Source organism: Semicossyphus pulcher, unplaced genomic scaffold, assembly GCF_022749685.1.
Source record: "Semicossyphus pulcher isolate SPU_LCO1_2020_fin unplaced genomic scaffold, fSemPul1.0.p SCAF_2, whole genome shotgun sequence".
Taxonomy (NCBI): Eukaryota; Metazoa; Chordata; class Actinopteri; order Labriformes; family Labridae; genus Semicossyphus; species Semicossyphus pulcher.
In genome coordinates this window covers 32,662,501-32,684,947 of record NW_027211693.1, presented here as the reverse complement: position 1 = coordinate 32,684,947, position 22,447 = coordinate 32,662,501, and the positions used below count along the sequence as shown (strand labels likewise).

At 40.7% G+C, this 22,447-nt stretch overlaps 1 long non-coding RNA gene and 31 other non-coding genes across 33 annotated transcripts; all 32 read left to right on the top strand.

The window, feature by feature from the left end:
• The first annotated feature begins 194 nt into the window (after positions 1-194).
• On the top strand, positions 195-267 carry trnak-cuu (transfer RNA lysine (anticodon CUU)). The gene has a single exon. It is a non-coding gene; the product is annotated as a tRNA-Lys (tRNA).
• A 464-nt stretch (positions 268-731) lies between these two features.
• trnak-cuu (transfer RNA lysine (anticodon CUU)) lies at positions 732-804 on the top strand. The gene has a single exon. It is a non-coding gene; the product is annotated as a tRNA-Lys (tRNA).
• Positions 805-1,269: 465 nt separating this feature from the next.
• On the top strand, positions 1,270-1,342 carry trnak-cuu (transfer RNA lysine (anticodon CUU)). Its single transcript has one exon. It is a non-coding gene; the product is annotated as a tRNA-Lys (tRNA).
• A 236-nt stretch (positions 1,343-1,578) lies between these two features.
• trnak-cuu (transfer RNA lysine (anticodon CUU)) lies at positions 1,579-1,651 on the top strand. Its single transcript has one exon. It is a non-coding gene; the product is annotated as a tRNA-Lys (tRNA).
• Positions 1,652-2,114: 463 nt separating this feature from the next.
• Positions 2,115-2,187, top strand: trnak-cuu (transfer RNA lysine (anticodon CUU)). Its single transcript has one exon. It is a non-coding gene; the product is annotated as a tRNA-Lys (tRNA).
• A 451-nt stretch (positions 2,188-2,638) lies between these two features.
• On the top strand, positions 2,639-2,711 carry trnak-cuu (transfer RNA lysine (anticodon CUU)). The gene has a single exon. It is a non-coding gene; the product is annotated as a tRNA-Lys (tRNA).
• Positions 2,712-3,175: 464 nt separating this feature from the next.
• trnak-cuu (transfer RNA lysine (anticodon CUU)) lies at positions 3,176-3,248 on the top strand. Its single transcript has one exon. It is a non-coding gene; the product is annotated as a tRNA-Lys (tRNA).
• A 678-nt stretch (positions 3,249-3,926) lies between these two features.
• Positions 3,927-3,999, top strand: trnak-cuu (transfer RNA lysine (anticodon CUU)). The gene has a single exon. It is a non-coding gene; the product is annotated as a tRNA-Lys (tRNA).
• A 236-nt stretch (positions 4,000-4,235) lies between these two features.
• trnak-cuu (transfer RNA lysine (anticodon CUU)) lies at positions 4,236-4,308 on the top strand. The gene has a single exon. It is a non-coding gene; the product is annotated as a tRNA-Lys (tRNA).
• A 463-nt stretch (positions 4,309-4,771) lies between these two features.
• trnak-cuu (transfer RNA lysine (anticodon CUU)) lies at positions 4,772-4,844 on the top strand. The gene has a single exon. It is a non-coding gene; the product is annotated as a tRNA-Lys (tRNA).
• A 1,503-nt stretch (positions 4,845-6,347) lies between these two features.
• On the top strand, positions 6,348-6,420 carry trnak-cuu (transfer RNA lysine (anticodon CUU)). The gene has a single exon. It is a non-coding gene; the product is annotated as a tRNA-Lys (tRNA).
• Positions 6,421-7,054: 634 nt separating this feature from the next.
• LOC138598684 (uncharacterized) lies at positions 7,055-8,726 on the top strand. 2 transcript variants are annotated; one of them, XR_011308652.1, is made up of 4 exons: positions 7,055-7,143; positions 7,895-8,044; positions 8,142-8,228; positions 8,311-8,726. It is a non-coding gene; the product is annotated as an uncharacterized lncRNA (long non-coding RNA). The 2 variants fall into 2 exon arrangements; XR_011308651.1 differs by lacking the exon at positions 7,055-7,143 and having other exon boundaries at positions 7,571-8,044.
• A 1,818-nt stretch (positions 8,727-10,544) lies between these two features.
• Positions 10,545-10,617, top strand: trnak-cuu (transfer RNA lysine (anticodon CUU)). Its single transcript has one exon. It is a non-coding gene; the product is annotated as a tRNA-Lys (tRNA).
• Positions 10,618-11,079: 462 nt separating this feature from the next.
• trnak-cuu (transfer RNA lysine (anticodon CUU)) lies at positions 11,080-11,152 on the top strand. The gene has a single exon. It is a non-coding gene; the product is annotated as a tRNA-Lys (tRNA).
• A 237-nt stretch (positions 11,153-11,389) lies between these two features.
• Positions 11,390-11,462, top strand: trnak-uuu (transfer RNA lysine (anticodon UUU)). The gene has a single exon. It is a non-coding gene; the product is annotated as a tRNA-Lys (tRNA).
• Positions 11,463-11,698: 236 nt separating this feature from the next.
• trnak-cuu (transfer RNA lysine (anticodon CUU)) lies at positions 11,699-11,771 on the top strand. The gene has a single exon. It is a non-coding gene; the product is annotated as a tRNA-Lys (tRNA).
• Positions 11,772-13,867: 2,096 nt separating this feature from the next.
• trnak-cuu (transfer RNA lysine (anticodon CUU)) lies at positions 13,868-13,940 on the top strand. The gene has a single exon. It is a non-coding gene; the product is annotated as a tRNA-Lys (tRNA).
• Positions 13,941-14,175: 235 nt separating this feature from the next.
• trnak-cuu (transfer RNA lysine (anticodon CUU)) lies at positions 14,176-14,248 on the top strand. The gene has a single exon. It is a non-coding gene; the product is annotated as a tRNA-Lys (tRNA).
• A 462-nt stretch (positions 14,249-14,710) lies between these two features.
• trnak-cuu (transfer RNA lysine (anticodon CUU)) lies at positions 14,711-14,783 on the top strand. The gene has a single exon. It is a non-coding gene; the product is annotated as a tRNA-Lys (tRNA).
• A 237-nt stretch (positions 14,784-15,020) lies between these two features.
• trnak-uuu (transfer RNA lysine (anticodon UUU)) lies at positions 15,021-15,093 on the top strand. The gene has a single exon. It is a non-coding gene; the product is annotated as a tRNA-Lys (tRNA).
• Positions 15,094-15,329: 236 nt separating this feature from the next.
• On the top strand, positions 15,330-15,402 carry trnak-cuu (transfer RNA lysine (anticodon CUU)). The gene has a single exon. It is a non-coding gene; the product is annotated as a tRNA-Lys (tRNA).
• A 2,096-nt stretch (positions 15,403-17,498) lies between these two features.
• trnak-cuu (transfer RNA lysine (anticodon CUU)) lies at positions 17,499-17,571 on the top strand. The gene has a single exon. It is a non-coding gene; the product is annotated as a tRNA-Lys (tRNA).
• Positions 17,572-17,806: 235 nt separating this feature from the next.
• Positions 17,807-17,879, top strand: trnak-cuu (transfer RNA lysine (anticodon CUU)). Its single transcript has one exon. It is a non-coding gene; the product is annotated as a tRNA-Lys (tRNA).
• Positions 17,880-19,165: 1,286 nt separating this feature from the next.
• Positions 19,166-19,238, top strand: trnak-cuu (transfer RNA lysine (anticodon CUU)). Its single transcript has one exon. It is a non-coding gene; the product is annotated as a tRNA-Lys (tRNA).
• Positions 19,239-19,700: 462 nt separating this feature from the next.
• On the top strand, positions 19,701-19,773 carry trnak-cuu (transfer RNA lysine (anticodon CUU)). The gene has a single exon. It is a non-coding gene; the product is annotated as a tRNA-Lys (tRNA).
• A 237-nt stretch (positions 19,774-20,010) lies between these two features.
• trnak-cuu (transfer RNA lysine (anticodon CUU)) lies at positions 20,011-20,083 on the top strand. Its single transcript has one exon. It is a non-coding gene; the product is annotated as a tRNA-Lys (tRNA).
• A 235-nt stretch (positions 20,084-20,318) lies between these two features.
• trnak-cuu (transfer RNA lysine (anticodon CUU)) lies at positions 20,319-20,391 on the top strand. The gene has a single exon. It is a non-coding gene; the product is annotated as a tRNA-Lys (tRNA).
• Positions 20,392-20,853: 462 nt separating this feature from the next.
• trnak-cuu (transfer RNA lysine (anticodon CUU)) lies at positions 20,854-20,926 on the top strand. Its single transcript has one exon. It is a non-coding gene; the product is annotated as a tRNA-Lys (tRNA).
• A 462-nt stretch (positions 20,927-21,388) lies between these two features.
• Positions 21,389-21,461, top strand: trnak-cuu (transfer RNA lysine (anticodon CUU)). Its single transcript has one exon. It is a non-coding gene; the product is annotated as a tRNA-Lys (tRNA).
• A 237-nt stretch (positions 21,462-21,698) lies between these two features.
• Positions 21,699-21,771, top strand: trnak-cuu (transfer RNA lysine (anticodon CUU)). The gene has a single exon. It is a non-coding gene; the product is annotated as a tRNA-Lys (tRNA).
• Positions 21,772-22,008: 237 nt separating this feature from the next.
• On the top strand, positions 22,009-22,081 carry trnak-cuu (transfer RNA lysine (anticodon CUU)). Its single transcript has one exon. It is a non-coding gene; the product is annotated as a tRNA-Lys (tRNA).
• A 236-nt stretch (positions 22,082-22,317) lies between these two features.
• trnak-cuu (transfer RNA lysine (anticodon CUU)) lies at positions 22,318-22,390 on the top strand. The gene has a single exon. It is a non-coding gene; the product is annotated as a tRNA-Lys (tRNA).
• The last annotated feature ends 57 nt before the right edge of the window (positions 22,391-22,447 follow it).

The following is a 22,447-nucleotide window of genomic DNA, read 5'->3' as shown; positions in this document are numbered from 1 at the left end:
TGGATGGGTTTCCCAGTGTCTGCACCATCTTCAGTCACAAAATAAGCCTCATATCCCATACATTTCTGCTGCGTCTCTGCAGTGTTGTACATAAATATTCCAAGTATTTTGTGTAAAGTGCTTGGTACTCATATTTGTCAAAAAGAGGGCCTTTCAAAGCAAAAAATAAAATGATGCTTTTAAATGGTCACAAAGCCCGGTTAGCTCAGTCGGTAGAGCATGAGACTCTTAATCTCAGGGTCGTGGGTTCGAGCCCCACATTGGGCGTAAAGTTTATCACTTACAGTTAAGTATGGGTGACATGTTTGATGGATGGGTTTCCCGGTGTCCGCACCATCTTCAGTCACAAAATAATCCTCATATCCCATACATGTCCGCTGCGTCTCTGCAGTTTCGAACATGAATATTCGAAGTATTTTGTGTAAAGTGCTTGGCGCTCATATTTGTCCAATAGACGGCCTTTCAAAGCAAAAAAAAAAATGATGCTTTTAAATGGTCACAAAGCCCGGTTAGCTCAGTCGGGAGAGCCATGTTTGATGGATGGGTTTCCCAGTGTCCGCACCATCTTCAGTCACAAAATAATCCTCATATCCCATACATGTCCGCTGCGTCTCTGCAGTTTTGAACATGAATATTCCAAGTATTTTGTGTAAAGTGCATGGCGCTCATATTTGTCCAATAGACGGCCTTTCAAAGCAAAAAAAAAAATGATGCTTTTAAATGGTCACAAAGCCCGGTTAGCTCAGTCGGTAGAGCATGAGACTCTTAATCTCAAGGTCGTGGGTTCGAACCCCACATTGGGCGTAAAGTTTATCACTTACAGTTAAGTATGGGTGACATGTGTGATGGATGGGTTTCCCAGAGTCCGCACCATCTTCAGTCACAAAATGAGCCTCATATCCCATACATGTCTGCTGAGTCTCTGCAGTTTTGGACATGAATATTCCAATTATTTGGTGTAAAGTGCTTGGTACTCATATTTGTCAAATAGAGGGCCTTTCAAAGCAAAAAATAAAATGATGCTTTTAAATGGTCACAAAGCCCGGTTAGCTCAGTCGGGAGAGCCATGTTTGATGGATGGGTTTCCCAGTGTCTGCACCATCTTCAGTCACAAAATAAGCCTCATATCCCATACATGTCCGCTGCATCTCTGCAGTTTTGAACATGAATATTCCAAGTATATAGTGTAAAGTGCTTGGTACTCATATTTGTCAAATAGAGGGCCTTTCAAAGCAAAAAAAAAAAAAGATGCTTTTAAATGGTCACGTAGCCCGGTTAGCTCAGTCGGTAGAGCATGAGACTCTTAATCTCAGGGTCGTGGGTTCAAGCCCCACATTGGGCGTAAAGTTTATCACTTACAGTTCAGTATGGGTGACATGTTTGATGGATGGGTCTCCCAGTGTCTGCATCATCTTCAGTCACTAAATAAGCCTCATATCCCATACATGTCTGCTGCGTCTCTGCAGTTTTGAACATGAATATTCCAAGTATTTTGTGTAAAGTGTTTGGCGCTCATATTTGTCCAATAGACGGCCTTTCAAAGCAAAAAAAAAAATGATGCTTTTAAATGGTCACAAAGCCCGGTTAGCTCAGTCGGTAGAGCATGAGACTCTTAATCTCAGGGTCGTGGGTTCGAGCCCCACATTGGGCGTAAAGTTTATCACTTACAGTTAAGTATGGGTGACATGTTTGATGGATGGGTTTCCCAGTGTCCGCACCATCTTCAGTCACAAAATGAGCCTCATATCCCATACATGTCTGCTGAGTCTCTGCAGTTTTGGACATGAATATTCCAATTATTTGGTGTAAAGTGCTTGGTACTCATATTTGTCAAATAGAGGGCCTTTCAAAGCAAAAAAAAAATGATGCTTTTCAATGGTCACAAAGCCGGGTTAGCTCAGTCGGGAGAGCCATGTTTGATGGATGGGTTTCCCAGTGTCTGCACCATCTTCAGTCACAAAATAAGCCTCATATCCCATACATGTCCGCTGCGTCTCTGCAGTTTCGAACATGAATATTCCAAGTATTTTGTGTAAAGTGCTTGGTACTCATATTTGTCAAAAAGAGGGCCTTTCAAAGCAAAAAATAAAATTATGCTTTTAAATGGTCACAAAGCCCGGTTAGCTCAGTCGGTAGAGCATGAGACTCTTAATCTCAGGGTCGTGGGTTCGAGCCCCACATTGGGCGTAAAGTTTATCACTTACAGTTCAGTATGGGTGACATGTTTGATGGATGGGTCTCCCAGTGTCTGCATCATCTTCAGTCACTAAATAAGCCTCATATCCCATACATGTCTGCAGTTTTTAACATGAATATTCCAAGTATATAGTGTAAAGTGCTTGGCGCTCATATTTGTCAAATAGAGGGCCTTTCAAAGCAAAAAAAAATGATGCTTTTAAATGGTCACAAAGCCCAGTTAGCTCAGTCGGGAGAGCCATGTTTGATGGATGGGTTTCCCAGTGTCTGCACCATCTTCAGTCACAAAATAAGCCTCATATCCCATACATTTCTGCTGCGTCTCTGCAGTGTTGTACATAAATATTCCAAGTATTTTGTGTAAAGTGCTTGGTACTCATATTTGTCAAAAAGAGGGCCTTTCAAAGCAAAAAATAAAATGATGCTTTTAAATGGTCACAAAGCCCGGTTAGCTCAGTCGGTAGAGCATGAGACTCTTAATCTCAGGGTCGTGGGTTCGAGCCCCACATTGGGCGTAAAGTTTATCACTTACAGTTAAGTATGGGTGACATGTTTGATGGATGGGTTTCCCGGTGTCCGCACCATCTTCAGTCACAAAATAATCCTCATATCCCATACATGTCCGCTGCGTCTCTGCAGTTTCGAACATGAATATTCGAAGTATTTTGTGTAAAGTGCTTGGCGCTCATATTTGTCCAATAGACGGCCTTTCAAAGCAAAAAAAAAAATGATGCTTTTAAATGGTCACAAAGCCGGGTTAGCTCAGTCGGTAGAGCCATGTTTGATGGATGGGTTTCCCAGTGTCTGCACCATCTTCAGTCACAAAATAAGCCTCATATCCCATACATGTCCGCTGCGTCTCTGCAGTTTCGAACATGAATATTCCAAGTATTTTGTGTAAAGTGCTTGGTACTCATATTTGTCAAAAAGAGGGCCTTTCAAAGCAAAAAATAAAATTATGCTTTTAAATGGTCACAAAGTCCGGTTAGCTCAGTCAGTAGAGCATGAGACTCTTAATCTCAGGGTCGTGGGTTCGAGCCCCACATTGGGCGTAAAGTTTATCACTTACAGTTCAGTATGGGTGACATGTTTGATGGATGGGTCTCCCAGTGTCTGCATCATCTTCAGTCACTAAATAAGCCTCATATCCCATACATGTCTGCAGTTTTTAACATGAATATTCCAAGTATATAGTGTAAAGTGCTTGGCGCTCATATTTGTCAAATAGAGGGCCTTTCAAAGCAAAAAAAAATGATGCTTTTAAATGGTCACAAAGCCCAGTTAGCTCAGTCGGGAGAGCCATGTTTGATGGATGGGTTTCCCAGTGTCTGCACCATCTTCAGTCACAAAATAAGCCTCATATCCCATACATTTCTGCTGCGTCTCTGCAGTGTTGTACATAAATATTCCAATTATTTTGTGTAAAGTGCTTGGTACTCATATTTGTCAAATAGAGGGCCTTTCAAAGCAAAAAAAAAATGATGCTTTTAAATGGTCACAAAGCCCGGTTAGCTCAGTCGGGAGAGCCATGTTTGATGGATGGGTTTCCCAGTGTCTGCACCATCTTCAGTCACAAAATAAGCCTCATATCCCATACATTTCTGCTGCGTCTCTGCAGTGTTGTACATAAATATTCCAAGTATTTTGTGTAAAGTGCTTGGTACTCATATTTGTCAAAAAGAGGGCCTTTCAAAGCAAAAAATAAAATGATGCTTTTAAATGGTCACAAAGCCCGGTTAGCTCAGTCGGTAGAGCATGAGACTCTTAATCTCAGGGTCGTGGGTTCGAGCCCCACATTGTGCGTAAAGTTTATCACTTACAGTTCAGTATGGGTGACATGTTTGATGGATGGGTTTCCCAGTGTCCGCACCATCTTCAGTCACAAAATAAGCCTCATATCCCATACATGTCTGCTGCGTCTCTGCAGTTTTGAACATGAATATTCCAAGTATTTTGTGTAAAGTGTTTGGCGCTCATATTTGTCCAATAGACGGCCTTTCAAAGCAAAAAAAAAAATGATGCTTTTAAATGGTCACAAAGCCCGGTTAGCTCAGTCGGTAGAGCATGAGACTCTTAATCTCAGGGTCGTGGGTTCGAGCCCCACATTGGGCGTAAAGTTTATCACTTACAGTTAAGTATGGGTGACATGTTTGATGGATGGGTTTCCCAGTGTCCGCACCATCTTCAGTCACAAAATGAGCCTCATATCCCATACATGTCTGCTGAGTCTCTGCAGTTTTGGACATGAATATTCCAATTATTTGGTGTAAAGTGCTTGGTACTCATATTTGTCAAATAGAGGGCCTTTCAAAGCAAAAAAAAAATGATGCTTTTAAATGGTCACAAAGCCGGGTTAGCTCAGTCGGGAGAGCCATGTTTGATGGATGGGTTTCCCAGTGTCTGCACCATCTTCAGTCACAAAATAAGCCTCATATCCCATACATGTCCGCTGCGTCTCTGCAGTTTCGAACATGAATATTCCAAGTATTTTGTGTAAAGTGCTTGGTACTCATATTTGTCAAAAAGAGGGCCTTTCAAAGCAAAAAATAAAATGATGCTTTTAAATGGTCACAAAGCCCGGTTAGCTCAGTCGGTAGAGCATGAGACTCTTAATCTCAGGGTCGTGGGTTCGAGCCCCACATTGGGCGTAAAGTTTATCACTTACAGTTCAGTATGGGTGACATGTTTGATGGATGGGTCTCCCAGTGTCTGCATCATCTTCAGTCACTAAATAAGCCTCATATCCCATACATGTCTGCAGTTTTTAACATGAATATTCCAAGTATATAGTGTAAAGTGCTTGGCGCTCATATTTGTCAAATAGAGGGCCTTTCAAAGCAAAAAAAAAATGATGCTTTTAAATGGTCATATAGCTCAGTCGGTAGAGCATGAGACTCTTAATCTCAGGGTCGTGGGTTCGAGCCCCACATTGGGCGTAAAGTTTATCACTTACAGTTCAGTATGGGTGACATGTTTGATGGATGGGTTTCCCGGTGTCCGCACCATCTTCAGTCACAAAATGAGCCTCATATCCCATACATGTCTGCTGAGTCTCTGCAGTGTTGAACATGAATATTCCAATTATTTTGTGTAAAGTGCTTGGTACTCATATTTGTCAAATAGAGGGCCTTTCAAAGCAAAAAAAAAATGATGCTTTTAAATGGTCACAAAGCCCGGTTAGATCAGTCGGGAGAGCCATGTTTGATGGATGGGTCTCCCAGTGTCTGCATCATCTTCAGTCACTAAATAAGCCTCAAATCCCATACATGTCTGCAGTTTTTAACATGAATATTCCAAGTATATAGTGTAAAGTGCTTGGCGCTCATATTTGTCAAATAGAGGGCCTTTCAAAGCAAAAAAAAAAAAGGATGCTTTTAAATGGTCACATAGCCCGGTTAGCTCAGTCGGTAGAGCATGACTCTAAATCTCAGGGTCGTGGGTTCGAGCCCCACATTGGGCGTAAAGTTTATCACTTACAGTTCAGTATGGGTGACATGTTTGATGGATGGGTCTCCCAGTGTCTGCATCATCTTCAGTCACTAAATAAGCCTCATATCCCATACATGTCCACTGCGTCTCCGCAGTGTTGAACATGAATATTCCAATTATTTTGTGTAAAGTGCTTGGTACTCATATTTGTCAAATAGAGGGCCTTTCAAAGCAAAAAAAAAATGATGCTTTTAAATGGTCACAAAGCCCGGTTAGCTCAGTCGGGAGAGCCATGTTTGATGGATGGGTTTCCCAGTGTCCGCACCATCTTCAGTCACAAAATAAGCCTCATATCCCATACATGTCTGCTGCGTCTCTGCAGTTTTGAACATGAATATTCCGAGTATATAGTGTAAAGTGCTTGGCGCTCATATTTGTCAAATAGAGGGCCTTTCAAAGCAAAAAAAAAAAGATACTTTTAAATGGTCACAAAGCCCGGTTAGCTCAGTCGGGAGAGCCATGTTTGATGGATGGGTTTCCCAGTGTCTGCACCATCTTCAGTCACAAAATAAGCCTCATATCCCATACATGTCCGCTGCGTCTCTGCAGTTTTGAACATGAATATTCCAAGTATTTTGTGTAAAGTGCTTGGTACTCATATTTGTCAAATAGAGGGCCTTTCAAAGCAAAAAAAAAAAAAGATGCTTTTAAATGGTCACGTAGCCCGGTTAGCTCAGTCGGTAGAGCATGAGACTCTTAATCTCAGGGTCGTGGGTTCGAGCCCCACATTGGGCGTAAAGTTTATCACTTACAGTTCAGTATGGGTGACATGTTTGATGGATGGGTCTCCCAGTGTCTGCATCATCTTCAGTCACTAAATAAGCCTCATATCCCATACATGTCCACTGCGTCTCCGCAGTGTTGAACATGAATATTCCAATTATTTTGTGTAAAGTGCTTGGTACTCATATTTGTCAAATAGAGGGCCTTTCAAAGCAAAAAAAAAATGATGCTTTTAAATGGTCACAAAGCCCGGTTAGCTCAGTCGGGAGAGCCATGTTTGATGGATGGGTTTCCCAGTGTCTGCACCATCTTCAGTCACAAAATAAGCCTCATATCCCATACATGTCCACTGCGTCTCCGCAGTGTTGAACATGAATATTCCAATTATTTTGTGTAAAGTGCTTGGTACTCGTATTTGTCAAATAGAGGGCCTTTCAAAGCAAAAAAAAAATGATGCTTTTAAATGGTCATGTAGCGGCACCGCACCCCCGTCCGACTGTTTCCCAGCCTCCAATCGCGTCCTCCCGATTTCAGCTTTCAAAGCCAATCGCGTCGCGGGGATTTCAGAATTCTCATCTTTCCCAACCAATGGCGCTCGGGGGATTTCAGCTTTCTAGCTCCCGCCCCCCTCCCTGCTCTCAGCCAATCTTAGCCACGCAAGTCCAACTTTCTGCGGGGAACCGGATGCGGCGGCAAACTCAAACTCGAAGCGGAATTTCAGCTCTCAATCTCAAGGTAAATGGCATCAATACAACTATTGTCATCCATATATTATTATATTGATCGTTCGCGCCATTGTGGTTAGCGTCTTTGTGTCAAATCCAGTTGTCGGTATAAAAAAAAAAAAGACCGACAGTCGTCTTGGTTAACACGGTCAATGTCTTCATTCACTACAATGATTATTGTTGTCAGCGTTAGAGACGCGTAAGTTATGTTTGTATTGTATTTTGTCGTGTTACATCGTCATGCATCCTGTATCTCCGCACGTCGTTGTCGTATCACCTCGATACTAACGTTGTTGAGGCCATTTCGGCTAAGTTTTTTATATATAGAATATAACATTGCCCTATTTCATGAGCTTATTGATTATTTATTAACATCTCGTGGAGGGAGGGGTCAGTTACTAAAAAAGAATGGGGAGTTTTGCTGTGTGGTAGGCTAAATAACAATTTCACAGTAACAGTGTTTTGTTTACAGTATGACCTTATAACTTATATATACTTCTAATGAAACTTGAATTATTACACACAACATGACCCTTACTGACCCTTACTTTTACCTGTTGTACCCTTCGTTTATGTATTTTTGCCCTATATTCCATGCTTAATCGCTATGTTTTATTAGTAGTTGTGAATAAGTTAATTCCACATATCTATACTATATTAACATTGACTTTGTTCTGTCTTATCTTACCTTATGATGGTAGCATTATGTGTTAAGATGGTGGGATTTGATAGTGTACATTTTTTCTCCTCTTTGGCCACAGATGGCTTCAACACAACAAAAACACAGGACTATGGGTGATGATGAATGGATGTGACGCCTGCGGAGGTTTGCTGCCGCAGGTGTTTGGCCGTCCGATGCAAGAAACAGGCCTGCTCCCCGCCAGAAGAAGTGGCATGACCTCTATCAGAAGGTAGAGTTGTATAAAGCAATTAGCATACAGTTATAAATGATGAAGCTAAATGTTTTTAAAAAGACACTTGCTTATTTGTTGTCATGAAATATTACAGATTGAGGAATGCCCAATGCAGCTGAGGGGGCAGGCAACTCTGTTCAAGGGCCCACAGACATGTGACTGTGGTTTCAATACTAAGAAGGTATTTGTAAACTAATATCAAATTGTCATGTGCAGATTGTTGATGTTGTATTCTTTATACTAATGTTTCTGCTTCTCTTTAGCCTCCCAAGAAAGTGTAGCCACCGAAGAAAGCGGCCACAGACCATCTACTGTCAGACCCATGCAGGGATGCCACTGGAGCAGTGGCTGGAAGACATTTAGTGGAAAAGGGCAGACATTTGTATTTTATTCTTTTTTTTTGGTATTGTATTTATTCACTATTGTGTTCTTTGCACTACTGGAGTCATTTGATTAATAATTTTTGGCATAATTTTTCTTATTTATTTTGTTGTGTTCAATTAATTGTCGTTCTATAATGTTGTGTGCGTGTGTGTGGAGATGGGGTGCGTGAAAGAGAGGGTTTGGGGGGTGGGACGTCTTTGTTTTCACTGTGTTTTCTATTTATAATAAATATGTGGTTTGTTTCTACAACAATTCTTTCATTTGACTTATTTAAATCTCAGTGTAAAACCAGGAGTCAAACAAGGTTTTGCTTTTTGCCCCACCATGCAGATGATAACACAATACAGTACCATAATATTGTGACTATAAAATTACTTAGATGGAAAAGAGACAATAAAAGCTAATATTTTCAATTCATTAGTTCGGAATAATGTCTTATAACTTATACAGTTCTTTGAATTAATGTCAATAAAACTATAAAACAATAAAACTAAAAACTGAGGTGAAATGAAAATCACACTATCACTTTCCTGCACATCATGAATGCATAATAAAATACAGAATGACAAATAGTATTGATTTCACTAAATCTGAATACTAATAAGTGTTTTCTTATGTCATATAACTCATATAACTCATTTAACTTATTTCACTTTTTTAATCTAAACAATCCAAAGCACTTTGGGTGAAATTTGTGTTGATCCAGGCAGGGATTGAACCTGCGACCTTTGGATCCATAATTCCTATTTACAGAAACCACAAATATTCAACATTTGGGTGATTTCTGGAATTATTATAAAAAATTATGAGCTGGAGGGGCTTTTCACATGCAGAAGAGCCATTAAGAGTCCTCATTTTCTCTCCTTTTCTCTCTTTTTCTCTCTTTTTCCTCTCTTTTCCCTCTTTTTCTTCCTTCCCCCTTCTTCCCCTTCTTTCCTCTTTCTTCCCCCCGCCATACAGACTATTGTTCCCCAGCTTTAGCGGAGTCGGTAGAGCATGAGACTCTTAATCTCAGGGTCGTGGGTTCGAGCCCCACATTGGGCATAAAATTTATCACTTACAGTTAAGTATGGGTGATATCTTTGATGGATGGGTCTCCCAGTGTCTGCATCATCTTCAGTCACTAAATAAGCCTCATATCCCATACATGTCTGCAGTTTTTAACATGAATATTCCAAGTATATAGTGTAAAGTGCTTGGCGCTCATGTTTGTCAAATAGAGGGCCTTTCAAACCAAAACAAAAAAATGATGCTTTTAAATGGTCACGTAGCCTGGTTAGCTCAGTCGGTAGAGCATGACTCTTAATCTCAGGGTCGTGGGTTCAAGCCCCACATTGGGCGTAAAGTTTTTCACTTACAGTTCAGTATGGGTGACATGTTTGATGGATGGGTCTCCCAGTGTCTGCATCATCTGCAGTCACTAAATAAGCCTCAAATCCCATACATGTCCGCTGCGTCTCTGCAGTGTTGAACATGAATATTCCAATTATTTTGTGTAAAGTGCTTGGTACTCATATTTGTCAAATAGAGGGCCTTTCAAAGCAAAAAAAAAAAGCTGCTTTTAAATGGTCACAAAGCCCGGTTAGCTCAGTCGGGAGAGCCATGTTTGATGGATGGGTTTCCCAGTGTCTGCACCATCTTCTGTCACAAAATAAGCCTCATATCCCACACATGTCCGCTGCGTCTCTGCAGTTTTGAACATGAATATTCCAAGTATATAGTGTAAAGTGCTTGGCGCTCATATTTGTCAAATAGAGGGCCTTTCAAACCAAAACAAAAAAATGATGCTTTTAAATGGTCACGTAGCATGGTTAGCTCAGTCGGTAGAGCATGAGACTCTTAATCTCAGGGTCATGGGTTCGAGCCCCACATTGGGCGTAAAATGTATCACTTACAGTTCAGTATGGGTGACATGTTTGATGGATGGGTCTCCCAGTGTCCGCACCATCTTCAGTCACAAAATAAGCCTCATATCCCATACATGTCCGCTGCATCTCTGCAGTTTTGAACATGAATATTCCAAGTATTTTGTGTAAAGTGCTTGGTACTTGTATTTGTCAAATAGAGGGCCTTTCAAACCAAAAAAAAAATGATGCTTTTAAATGGTCATGTAGCCCGGTTAGCTCAGTCGGTAGAGCATGAGACTCTTAATCTCAGGGTCGTGGGTTCAAGCCCCACATTGGGCGTAAAGTTTATCACTTACAGTTAAGTATGGGTGACATGTTTGATGGATGGGTTTCCCAGTGTCCGCACCATCTTCAGTCACAAAATAAGCCTCATATCCCATACATGTCTGCTTCGTCTCTGCAGTTTTGAACATGAATATTCCAAGTATATAGTGTAAAGTGCTTGGCGCTCATATTTGTCAAATAGAGGGCCTTTCAAAGCAAAAAAAAAAAGATACTTTTAAATGGTCACAAAGCCCGGTTAGCTCAGTCGGGAGAGCCATGTTTGATTGATGGGTTTCCCAGTGTCTGCACCATCTTCAGTCACAAAATAAGCCTCATATCCCATACATGTCCGCTGCATCTCTACAGTTTTGAACATGAATATTCCAAGTATATAGTGTAAAGTGCTTGGTACTCATATTTGTCAAATAGAGGTCCTTTCAAACCCAAAAAAAAATGATGCTTTTAAATGGTCACAAAGCCCGGTTAGCTCAGTCGGTAGAGCATGAGACTCTTAATCTCAGGGTCGTGGGTTCGAGCCCCACATTGGGCGTAAAGTTTATCACTTACAGTTAAGTATGGGTGACATGTTTGATGGATGGGTTTCCCAGTGTCTGCATCATCTTCAGTCACTAAATAAGCCTCATCTCCCATACATGTCCGCTGCATCTCTGCAGTTTTGAACATGAATATTCCAAGTATTTTGTGTAAAGTGCTTAATACTCATATTTGTCAAATAGAGGGCCTTTCAAAGCAAAAAATAAAAATGATGCTTTTAAATGGTCACATAGCCCGGTTAGCTCAGTCGGTAGAGCATGAGAATTTTAATCTCAGGGTCGTGGGTTCGAGCCCCACATTGGGCGTAAAGTTTATTACTTACAGTTAAGTATGGGTGACATGTTTGATGGATGGGTTTCCCAGTGTCCGCACCATCTTCAGTCACAAAATAAACCTCATATCCCATACATGTCTGCTGCGTCTCTGCAGTTTTGAACATGAATATTCCAAGTATTTTGTGTAAAGTGCTTGGCGCTCATATTTGTCCAATAGATGGCCTTTCAAAGCAAAAAAAAAAAAGATGCTTTTAAATGGTCACAAAGCCCGGTTAGCTCAGTCGGTAGAGCATGAGACTCTTAATCTCAGGGTCGTGGGTTCGAGCCCCACATTGGGCGTAAAATTTATCACTTACAGTTAAGTATGGGTGACATGTTTGATGGATGGGTTTCCCAGTGTCTGCACCATCTTCAGTCACAAAATAAGCCTCATATCCCATACATGTCCGCTGCGTCTCTGCAGTTTTGAACATGAGTATTCCAAGTATTTTGTGTAAAGTGCTTGGTACTCATATTTGTCAAATAGAGGGCCTTTCAAAGCAAAAAAAAAAATGATGCTTTTAAATGGGCACAAAGCCCGGTTAGCTCAGTCGGGAGAGCCATGTTTGATGGATGTGTTTCCCAGTGTCTGCACCATCTTCAGTCACAAAATAAGCCTCATATCCCATACATGTCCGCTGCGTCTCTGCAGTTTTGAACATGAATATTCCAAGTATATAGACATGTGACTGTGGTTTCCATACTAAGAAGGTATTTGTAAACTAATATCAAATTGTCATGTGCAGATTGTTGATGTTGTGTTCTTTATACTAATGCTTCTGCTTCTCTTTAGCCTCCCAAGAATGTGTAGCCATCGAAGAAAGCGGCCACAGACCATCTACTGTCAGACCCATGCAGGGATGCCACTGGAGCAGTGGCTGGAAAACATTTAGTGGAAAAGGGCAGACATTTGTATTTTATTCTTATTTTTAGTATTGTATTTATTCATTATTGTGTTCTTTGCACTACTGGAGTCATCTGATTAATAATTTTTGGCATAATTTTTCTTATTTATTTTGTTGTGTTCAATTAATTGTCGTTCTATAATGTTGTGTGCATGTGTGTGGAGATGGGGTGCGTGAAAGAGGGGGTTGGGGGGTGAGACGTCTTTGTTTTCACTGTGTTTTCAATTTATAATAAATATGTGGTTTGTTTCTACAACAATTCTTTCATTTGACTTATTTAAATCTCAGTGTAATACCAGGAGTCAAACAAGGTTTTGCTTTTTGCCACACCATGCATATGATAACACAATACAGTACCATAATATTGTGACTATAAGATTACCCTTTCTTAGATGGAAAGGAGACAATAAAAGCTAATATTTTCAATTCATTAGTTTGGAATAATGTCTTACAACTTATACAGTTCTTTGAATTAATGTCAATAAAACTAAAAACTGAGGTAAAATGAAAATCACACTATCACTTTCCTGCACATCATGAATGCATAATAAAATACAGAATGACAAATAGTATTGATTTCACTAAATCTGAATACTAATAAGTGTTTTCTTGTGTCATATAACACATTTAACTTATTTCATTTATTTAATCTAAACAAGCCAAAGCATTTTGGGTGAAATTTGTGTTGATCCAGGCAGGGATTGAACCAGCGACCTTTGGATCCATAATTCCTATTTATAGAAACTACAAATATTCAACATTTGGGTGATTTCTGGAATTATTATGAAAAATTATGAGCTGGAGGGGCTTTTCACATACAGAAGAGCCATTAAGAGTCCTCATTTTCTCTCCTTTTCTCTCTTTTTTTCTCTTTTTCCTCTCTTTTTCCTCTTTTTCTTCCCCCCCCCCCCATACAGACTATTGTTCCCCAGCTTGATGCTTTTAAATGGTCACGTAGCCTGGTTAGCTCAGTCGGTAGAGCATGACTCTTAATCTCAGGGTCGTGGGTTCAAGCCCAACATTGGGCGTAAAGTTTATCACTTACAGTTCAGTATGGGTGACATGTTTGATGGATGGGTCTCCCAGTGTCTGCATCATCTGCAGTCACTAAATAAGCCTCAAATCCCATACATGTCCGCTGCGTCTCTGCAGTGTTGAACATGAATATTCCAATTATTTTGTGTAAAGTGCTTGGTACTCATATTTGTCAAATAGAGGGCCTTTCAAAGCAAAAAAAAAAGATGCTTTTAAATGGTCACAAAGCCCGGTTAGCTCAGTCGGGAGAGCCATGTTTGATGGATGGGTTTCCCAGTGTCTGCACCATCTTCAGTCACAAAATAAGCCTCATATCCCACACATGTCCGCTGCGTCTCTGCAGTTTTGAACATGAATATTCCAAGTATATAGTGTAAAGTGCTTGGCGCTCATATTTGTCAAATAGAGGGCCTTTCAAACCAAAACAAAAAAATGATGCTTTTAAATGGTCACGTAGCATGGTTAGCTCAGTCGGTAGAGCATGAGACTCTTAATCTCAGGGTCGTGGGTTCGAGCCCCACATTGGGCGTAAAATGTATCACTTACAGTTCAGTATGGGTGACATGTTTGATGGATGGGTCTCCCAGTGTCCGCACCATCTTCAGTCACAAAATAAGCCTCATATCCCATACATGTCCGCTGCATCTCTGCAGTTTTGAACATGAATATTCCAAGTATTTTGTGTAAAGTGCTTGGTACTTGTATTTGTCAAATAGAGGGCCTTTCAAACCAAAAAAAAAATGATGCTTTTAAATGGTCATGTAGCCCGGTTAGCTCAGTCGGTAGAGCATGAGACTCTTAATCTCAGGGTCGTGGGTTCAAGCCCCACATTGGGCGTAAAGTTTATCACTTACAGTTAAGTATGGGTGACATGTTTGATGGATGGGTTTCCCAGTGTCCGCACCATCTTCAGTCACAAAATAAGCCTCATATCCCATACATGTCTGCTTCGTCTCTGCAGTTTTGAACATGAATATTCCAAGTATATAGTGTAAAGTGCTTGGCGCTCATATTTGTCAAATAGAGGGCCTTTCAAAGCAAAAAAAAAAAGATACTTTTAAATGGTCACAAAGCCCGGTTAGCTCAGTCGGGAGAGCCATGTTTGATTGATGGGTTTCCCAGTGTCTGCACCATCTTCAGTCACAAAATAAGCCTCATATCCCATACATGTCCGCTGCATCTCTACAGTTTTGAACATGAATATTCCAAGTATATAGTGTAAAGTGCTTGGTACTCATATTTGTCAAATAGAGGTCCTTTCAAACCCAAAAAAAAATGATGCTTTTAAATGGTCACAAAGCCCGGTTAGCTCAGTCGGTAGAGCATGAGACTCTTAATCTCAGGGTCGTGGGTTCGAGCCCCACATTGGGCGTAAAGTTTATCACTTACAGTTAAGTATGGGTGACATGTTTGATGGATGGGTTTCCCAGTGTCTGCATCATCTTCAGTCACTAAATAAGCCTCATCTCCCATACATGTCCGCTGCATCTCTGCAGTTTTGAACATGAATATTCCAAGTATTTTGTGTAAAGTGCTTAATACTCATATTTGTCAAATAGAGGGCCTTTCAAAGCAAAAAATAAAAATGATGCTTTTAAATGGTCACATAGCCCGGTTAGCTCAGTCGGTAGAGCATGAGAATTTTAATCTCAGGGTCGTGGGTTCGAGCCCCACATTGGGCGTAAAGTTTATTACTTACAGTTAAGTATGGGTGACATGTTTGATGGATGGGTTTCCCAGTGTCCGCACCATCTTCAGTCACAAAATAAACCTCATATCCCATACATGTCTGCTGCGTCTCTGCAGTTTTGAACATGAATATTCCAAGTATTTTGTGTAAAGTGCTTGGCGCTCATATTTGTCCAATAGATGGCCTTTCAAAGCAAAAAAAAAAAAGATGCTTTTAAATGGTCACAAAGCCCGGTTAGCTCAGTCGGTAGAGCATGAGACTCTTAATCTCAGGGTCGTGGGTTCGAGCCCCACATTGGGCGTAAAATTTATCACTTACAGTTAAGTATGGGTGACATGTTTGATGGATGGGTTTCCCAGTGTCTGCACCATCTTCAGTCACAAAATAAGCCTCATATCCCATACATGTCCGCTGCGTCTCTGCAGTTTTGAACATGAGTATTCCAAGTATTTTGTGTAAAGTGCTTGGTACTCATATTTGTCAAATAGAGGGCCTTTCAAAGCAAAAAAAAAAATGATGCTTTTAAATGGGCACAAAGCCCGGTTAGCTCAGTCGGGAGAGCCATGTTTGATGGATGTGTTTCCCAGTGTCTGCACCATCTTCAGTCACAAAATAAGCCTCATATCCCATACATGTCCGCTGCGTCTCTGCAGTTTTGAACATGAATATTCCAAGTATATAGACATGTGACTGTGGTTTCCATACTAAGAAGGTATTTGTAAACTAATATCAAATTGTCATGTGCAGATTGTTGATGTTGTGTTCTTTATACTAATGCTTCTGCTTCTCTTTAGCCTCCCAAGAATGTGTAGCCATCGAAGAAAGCGGCCACAGACCATCTACTGTCAGACCCATGCAGGGATGCCACTGGAGCAGTGGCTGGAAAACATTTAGTGGAAAAGGGCAGACATTTGTATTTTATTCTTATTTTTAGTATTGTATTTATTCATTATTGTGTTCTTTGCACTACTGGAGTCATCTGATTAATAATTTTTGGCATAATTTTTCTTATTTATTTTGTTGTGTTCAATTAATTGTCGTTCTATAATGTTGTGTGCATGTGTGTGGAGATGGGGTGCGTGAAAGAGGGGGTTGGGGGGTGAGACGTCTTTGTTTTCACTGTGTTTTCAATTTATAATAAATATGTGGTTTGTTTCTACAACAATTCTTTCATTTGACTTATTTAAATCTCAGTGTAATACCAGGAGTCAAACAAGGTTTTGCTTTTTGCCACACCATGCATATGATAACACAATACAGTACCATAATATTGTGACTATAAGATTACCCTTTCTTAGATGGAAAGGAGACAATAAAAGCTAATATTTTCAATTCATTAGTTTGGAATAATGTCTTACAACTTATACAGTTCTTTGAATTAATGTCAATAAAACTAAAAACTGAGGTAAAATGAAAATCACACTATCACTTTCCTGCACATCATGAATGCATAATAAAATACAGAATGACAAATAGTATTGATTTCACTAAATCTGAATACTAATAAGTGTTTTCTTGTGTCATATAACACATTTAACTTATTTCATTTATTTAATCTAAACAAGCCAAAGCATTTTGGGTGAAATTTGTGTTGATCCAGGCAGGGATTGAACCAGCGACCTTTGGATCCATAATTCCTATTTATAGAAACTACAAATATTCAACATTTGGGTGATTTCTGGAATTATTATGAAAAATTATGAGCTGGAGGGGCTTTTCACATACAGAAGAGCCATTAAGAGTCCTCATTTTCTCTCCTTTTCTCTCTTTTTTTCTCTTTTTCCTCTCTTTTTCCTCTTTTTCTTCCCCCCCCCCCCATACAGACTATTGTTCCCCAGCTTGATGCTTTTAAATGGTCACGTAGCCTGGTTAGCTCAGTCGGTAGAGCATGACTCTTAATCTCAGGGTCGTGGGTTCAAGCCCAACATTGGGCGTAAAGTTTATCACTTACAGTTCAGTATGGGTGACATGTTTGATGGATGGGTCTCCCAGTGTCTGCATCATCTGCAGTCACTAAATAAGCCTCAAATCCCATACATGTCCGCTGCGTCTCTGCAGTGTTGAACATGAATATTCCAATTATTTTGTGTAAAGTGCTTGGTACTCATATTTGTCAAATAGAGGGCCTTTCAAAGCAAAAAAAAAAGATGCTTTTAAATGGTCACAAAGCCCGGTTAGCTCAGTCGGGAGAGCCATGTTTGATGGATGGGTTTCCCAGTGTCTGCACCATCTTCAGTCACAAAATAAGCCTCATATCCCACACATGTCCGCTGCGTCTCTGCAGTTTTGAACATGAATATTCCAAGTATATAGTGTAAAGTGCTTGGCGCTCATATTTGTCAAATAGAGGGCCTTTCAAACCAAAACAAAAAAATGATGCTTTTAAATGGTCACGTAGCATGGTTAGCTCAGTCGGTAGAGCATGAGACTCTTAATCTCAGGGTCGTGGGTTCGAGCCCCACATTGGGCGTAAAATGTATCACTTACAGTTCAGTATGGGTGACATGTTTGATGGATGGGTCTCCCAGTGTCCGCACCATCTTCAGTCACAAAATAAGCCTCATATCCCATACATGTCCGCTGCATCTCTGCAGTTTTGAACATGAATATTCCAAGTATTTTGTGTAAAGTGCTTGGTACTTGTATTTGTCAAATAGAGGGCCTTTCAAAGCAAAAAAAAAATGATGCTTTTAAATGGTCATGTAGCCCGGTTAGCTCAGTCGGTAGAGCATGAGACTCTTAATCTCAGGGTCGTGGGTTCGAGCCCCACATTGGGCGTAAAGTTTATCACTTACAGTTCAGTATGGGTGACATGTTTGATGGATGGGTTTCCCAGTGTCCGCACCATCTTCAGTCACAAAATAAGCCTCATATCCCATACATGTCTGCTGCGTCTCTGCAGTTTTGAACATGAGTATTCCAAGTATTTTGTGTAAAGTGCTTGGTACTCATATTTGTCAAATAGAGGGCCTTTCAAAGCAAAAAAAAAAATGATGCTTTTAAATGGGCACAAAGCCCGGTTAGCTCAGTCGGGAGAGCCATGTTTGATGGATGTGTTTCCCAGTGTCTGCACCATCTTCAGTCACAAAATAAGCCTCATATCCCATACATGTCCACTGCGTCTCCGCAGTGTTGAACATGAATATTCCAATTATTTTGTGTAAAGTGCTTGGTACTCGTATTTGTCAAATAGAGGGCCTTTCAAAGCAAAAAAAAAATGATGCTTTTAAATGGTCATGTAGCTCAGTCGGTAGAGCATGAGACTCTTAATCTCAGGGTCGTGGGTTCGAGCCCCACATTGGGCGTAAAATTTATCACTTACAGTTAAGTATGGGTGACATCTTTGATGGATGGGTCTCCCAGTGTCTGCATCATCTTCAGTCACTAAATAAGCCTCATATCCCATACATGTCTGCAGTTTTTAACATGAATATTCCAAGTATATAGTGTAAAGTGCTTGGCGCTCATGTTTGTCAAATAGAGGGCCTTTCAAACCAAAACAAAAAAATGATGCTTTTAAATGGTCACGTAGCCTGGTTAGCTCAGTCGGTAGAGCATGACTCTTAATCTCAGGGTCGTGGGTTCAAGCCCCACATTGGGCGTAAAGTTTATCACTTACAGTTCAGTATGGGTGACATGTTTGATGGATGGGTCTCCCAGTGTCTGCATCATCTGCAGTCACTAAATAAGCCTCAAATCCCATACATGTCCGCTGCGTCTCTGCAGTGTTGAACATGAATATTCCAATTATTTTGTGTAAAGTGCTTGGTACTCATATTTGTCAAATAGAGGGCCTTTCAAAGCAAAAAAAAAAAGCTGCTTTTAAATGGTCACAAAGCCCGGTTAGCTCAGTCGGGAGAGCCATGTTTGATGGATGGGTTTCCCAGTGTCTGCACCATCTTCAGTCACAAAATAAGCCTCATATCCCATACATGTCCGCTGCATCTCTGCAGTTTTGAACATGAATATTCCAAGTATTTTGTGTAAAGTGCTTGGTACTTGTATTTGTCAAATAGAGGGCCTTTCAAAGCAAAAAAAAAATGATGCTTTTAAATGGTCATGTAGCCCGGTTAGCTCAGTCGGTAGAGCATGAGACTCTTAATCTCAGGGTCGTGGGTTCGAGCCCCACATTGGGCGTAAAGTTTATCACTTACAGTTAAGTATGGGTGACATGTTTGATGGATGGGTTTCCCAGTGTCCGCACCATCTTCAGTCACAAAATAAGCCTCATATCCCATACATGTCTGCTGCGTCTCTGCAGTTTTGAACATGAATATTCCAAGTATATAGTGTAAAGTGCTTGGCGCTCATATTTGTCAAATAGAGGGCCTTTCAAAGCAAAAAAAAAAAGATACTTTTAAATGGTCACAAAGCCCGGTTAGCTCAGTCGGGAGAGCCATGTTTGATTGATGGGTTTCCCAGTGTCTGCACCATCTTCAGTCACAAAATAAGCCTCATATCCCATACATGTCCGCTGCATCTCTGCAGTTTTGAAAATGAATATTCCAAGTATATAGTGTAAAGTGCTTGGTACTCATATTTGTCAAATAGAGGTCCTTTCAAACCCAAAAAAAAATGATGCTTTTAAATGGTCACAAAGCCCGGTTAGCTCAGTCGGTAGAGCATGAGACTCTTAATCTCAGGGTCGTGGGTTCGAGCCCCACATTGGGCGTAAAGTTTATCACTTACAGTTAAGTATGGGTGACATGTTTGATGGATGGGTTTCCCAGTGTCTGCATCATCTTCAGTCACTAAATAAGCCTCATCTCCCATACATGTCCGCTGCATCTCTGCAGTTTTGAACATGAATATTCCAAGTATTTTGTGTAAAGTGCTTAATACTCATATTTGTCAAATAGAGGGCCTTTCAAAGCAAAAAATAAAAATGATGCTTTTAAATGGTCACATAGCCCGGTTAGCTCAGTCGGTAGAGCATGAGACTCTTAATCTCAGGGTCGTGGGTTCGAGCCCCACATTGGGCGTAAAGTTTATCACTTACAGTTAAGTATGGGTGACATGTTTGATGGATGGGTCTCCCAGTGTCCGCACCATCTTCAGTCACAAAATAAGCCTCATATCCCATACATGTCCGCTGCATCTCTGCAGTTTTGAACATGAATATTCCAAGTATTTTGTGTAAAGTGCTTGGTACTTGTATTTGTCAAATAGAGGGCCTTTCAAAGCAAAAAAAAAATGATGCTTTTAAATGGTCATGTAGCCCGGTTAGCTCAGTCGGTAGAGCATGAGACTCTTAATCTCAGGGTCGTGGGTTCGAGCCCCACATTGGGCGTAAAGTTTATCACTTACAGTTAAGTATGGGTGACATGTTTGATGGATGGGTTTCCCAGTGTCCGCACCATCTTCAGTCACAAAATAAGCCTCATATCCCATACATGTCTGCTGCGTCTCTGCAGTTTTGAACATGAATATTCCAAGTATATAGTGTAAAGTGCTTGGCGCTCATATTTGTCAAATAGAGGGCCTTTCAAAGCAAAAAAAAAAAGATACTTTTAAATGGTCACAAAGCCCGGTTAGCTCAGTCGGGAGAGCCATGTTTGATTGATGGGTTTCCCAGTGTCTGCACCATCTTCAGTCACAAAATAAGCCTCATATCCCATACATGTCCGCTGCATCTCTGCAGTTTTGAAAATGAATATTCCAAGTATATAGTGTAAAGTGCTTGGTACTCATATTTGTCAAATAGAGGTCCTTTCAAACCCAAAAAAAAATGATGCTTTTAAATGGTCACAAAGCCCGGTTAGCTCAGTCGGTAGAGCATGAGACTCTTAATCTCAGGGTCGTGGGTTCGAGCCCCACATTGGGCGTAAAGTTTATCACTTACAGTTAAGTATGGGTGACATGTTTGATGGATGGGTTTCCCAGTGTCCGCACCATCTTCAGTCACAAAATAAGCCTCATATCCCATACATGTCTGCTGCGTCTCTGCAGTTTTGAACATGAATATTCCAAGTATATAGTGTAAAGTGCTTGGCGCTCATATTTGTCAAATAGAGGGCCTTTCAAAGCAAAAAAAAAAAGATACTTTTAAATGGTCACAAAGCCCGGTTAGCTCAGTCGGGAGAGCCATGTTTGATTGATGGGTTTCCCAGTGTCTGCACCATCTTCAGTCACAAAATAAGCCTCATATCCCATACATGTCCGCTGCATCTCTGCAGTTTTGAAAATGAATATTCCAAGTATATAGTGTAAAGTGCTTGGTACTCATATTTGTCAAATAGAGGTCCTTTCAAACCCAAAAAAAAATGATGCTTTTAAATGGTCACAAAGCCCGGTTAGCTCAGTCGGTAGAGCATGAGACTCTTAATCTCAGGGTCGTGGGTTCGAGCCCCACATTGGGCGTAAAGTTTATCACTTACAGTTAAGTATGGGTGACATGTTTGATGGATGGGTTTCCCAGTGTCTGCATCATCTTCAGTCACTAAATAAGCCTCATCTCCCATACATGTCCGCTGCATCTCTGCAGTTTTGAACATGAATATTCCAAGTATTTTGTGTAAAGTGCTTAATACTCATATTTGTCAAATAGAGGGCCTTTCAAAGCAAAAAATAAAAATGATGCTTTTAAATGGTCACATAGCCCGGTTAGCTCAGTCGGTAGAGCATGAGACTCTTAATCTCAGGGTCGTGGGTTCGAGCCCCACATTGGGCGTAAAGTTTATCACTTACAGTTAAGTATGGGTGACATGTTTGATGGATGGGTTTCCCAGTGTCTGCATCATCTTCAGTCACTAAATAAGCCTCATCTCCCATACATGTCCGCTGCATCTCTGCAGTTTTGAACATGAATATTCCAAGTATTTTGTGTAAAGTGCTTAATACTCATATTTGTCAAATAGAGGGCCTTTCAAAGGAAAAAATAAAAATGATGCTTTTAAATAGTCACATAGCCCGGTTAGCTCAGTCGGTAGAGCATGAGACTCTTAATCTCAGGGTCGTGGGTTCGAGCCCCACATTGGGCGTAAAGTTTATTACTTACAGTTATGTATGGGTGACATGTTTGATGGATGGGTTTCCCAGTGTCGGCACCATCTTCAGTCACAAAATAAACCTCATATCCCATACATGTCTGCTGCGTCTCTGCAGTTTTGAACATGAATATTCCAAGTATTTTGTGTAAAGTGCTTGGCGCTCATATTTGTCCAATAGACGGCCTTTCAAAGCAAAAAAAAAAATGATGCTTTTAAATGGTCACAAAGCCCGGTTAGCTCAGTCGGTAGAGCATGAGACTCTTAATCTCAGGGTCGTGGGTTCGAGCCCCACATTGGGCGTAAAGTTTATCACTTACAGTTAAGTATGGGTGACATGTTTGATGGATGGGTTTCCCA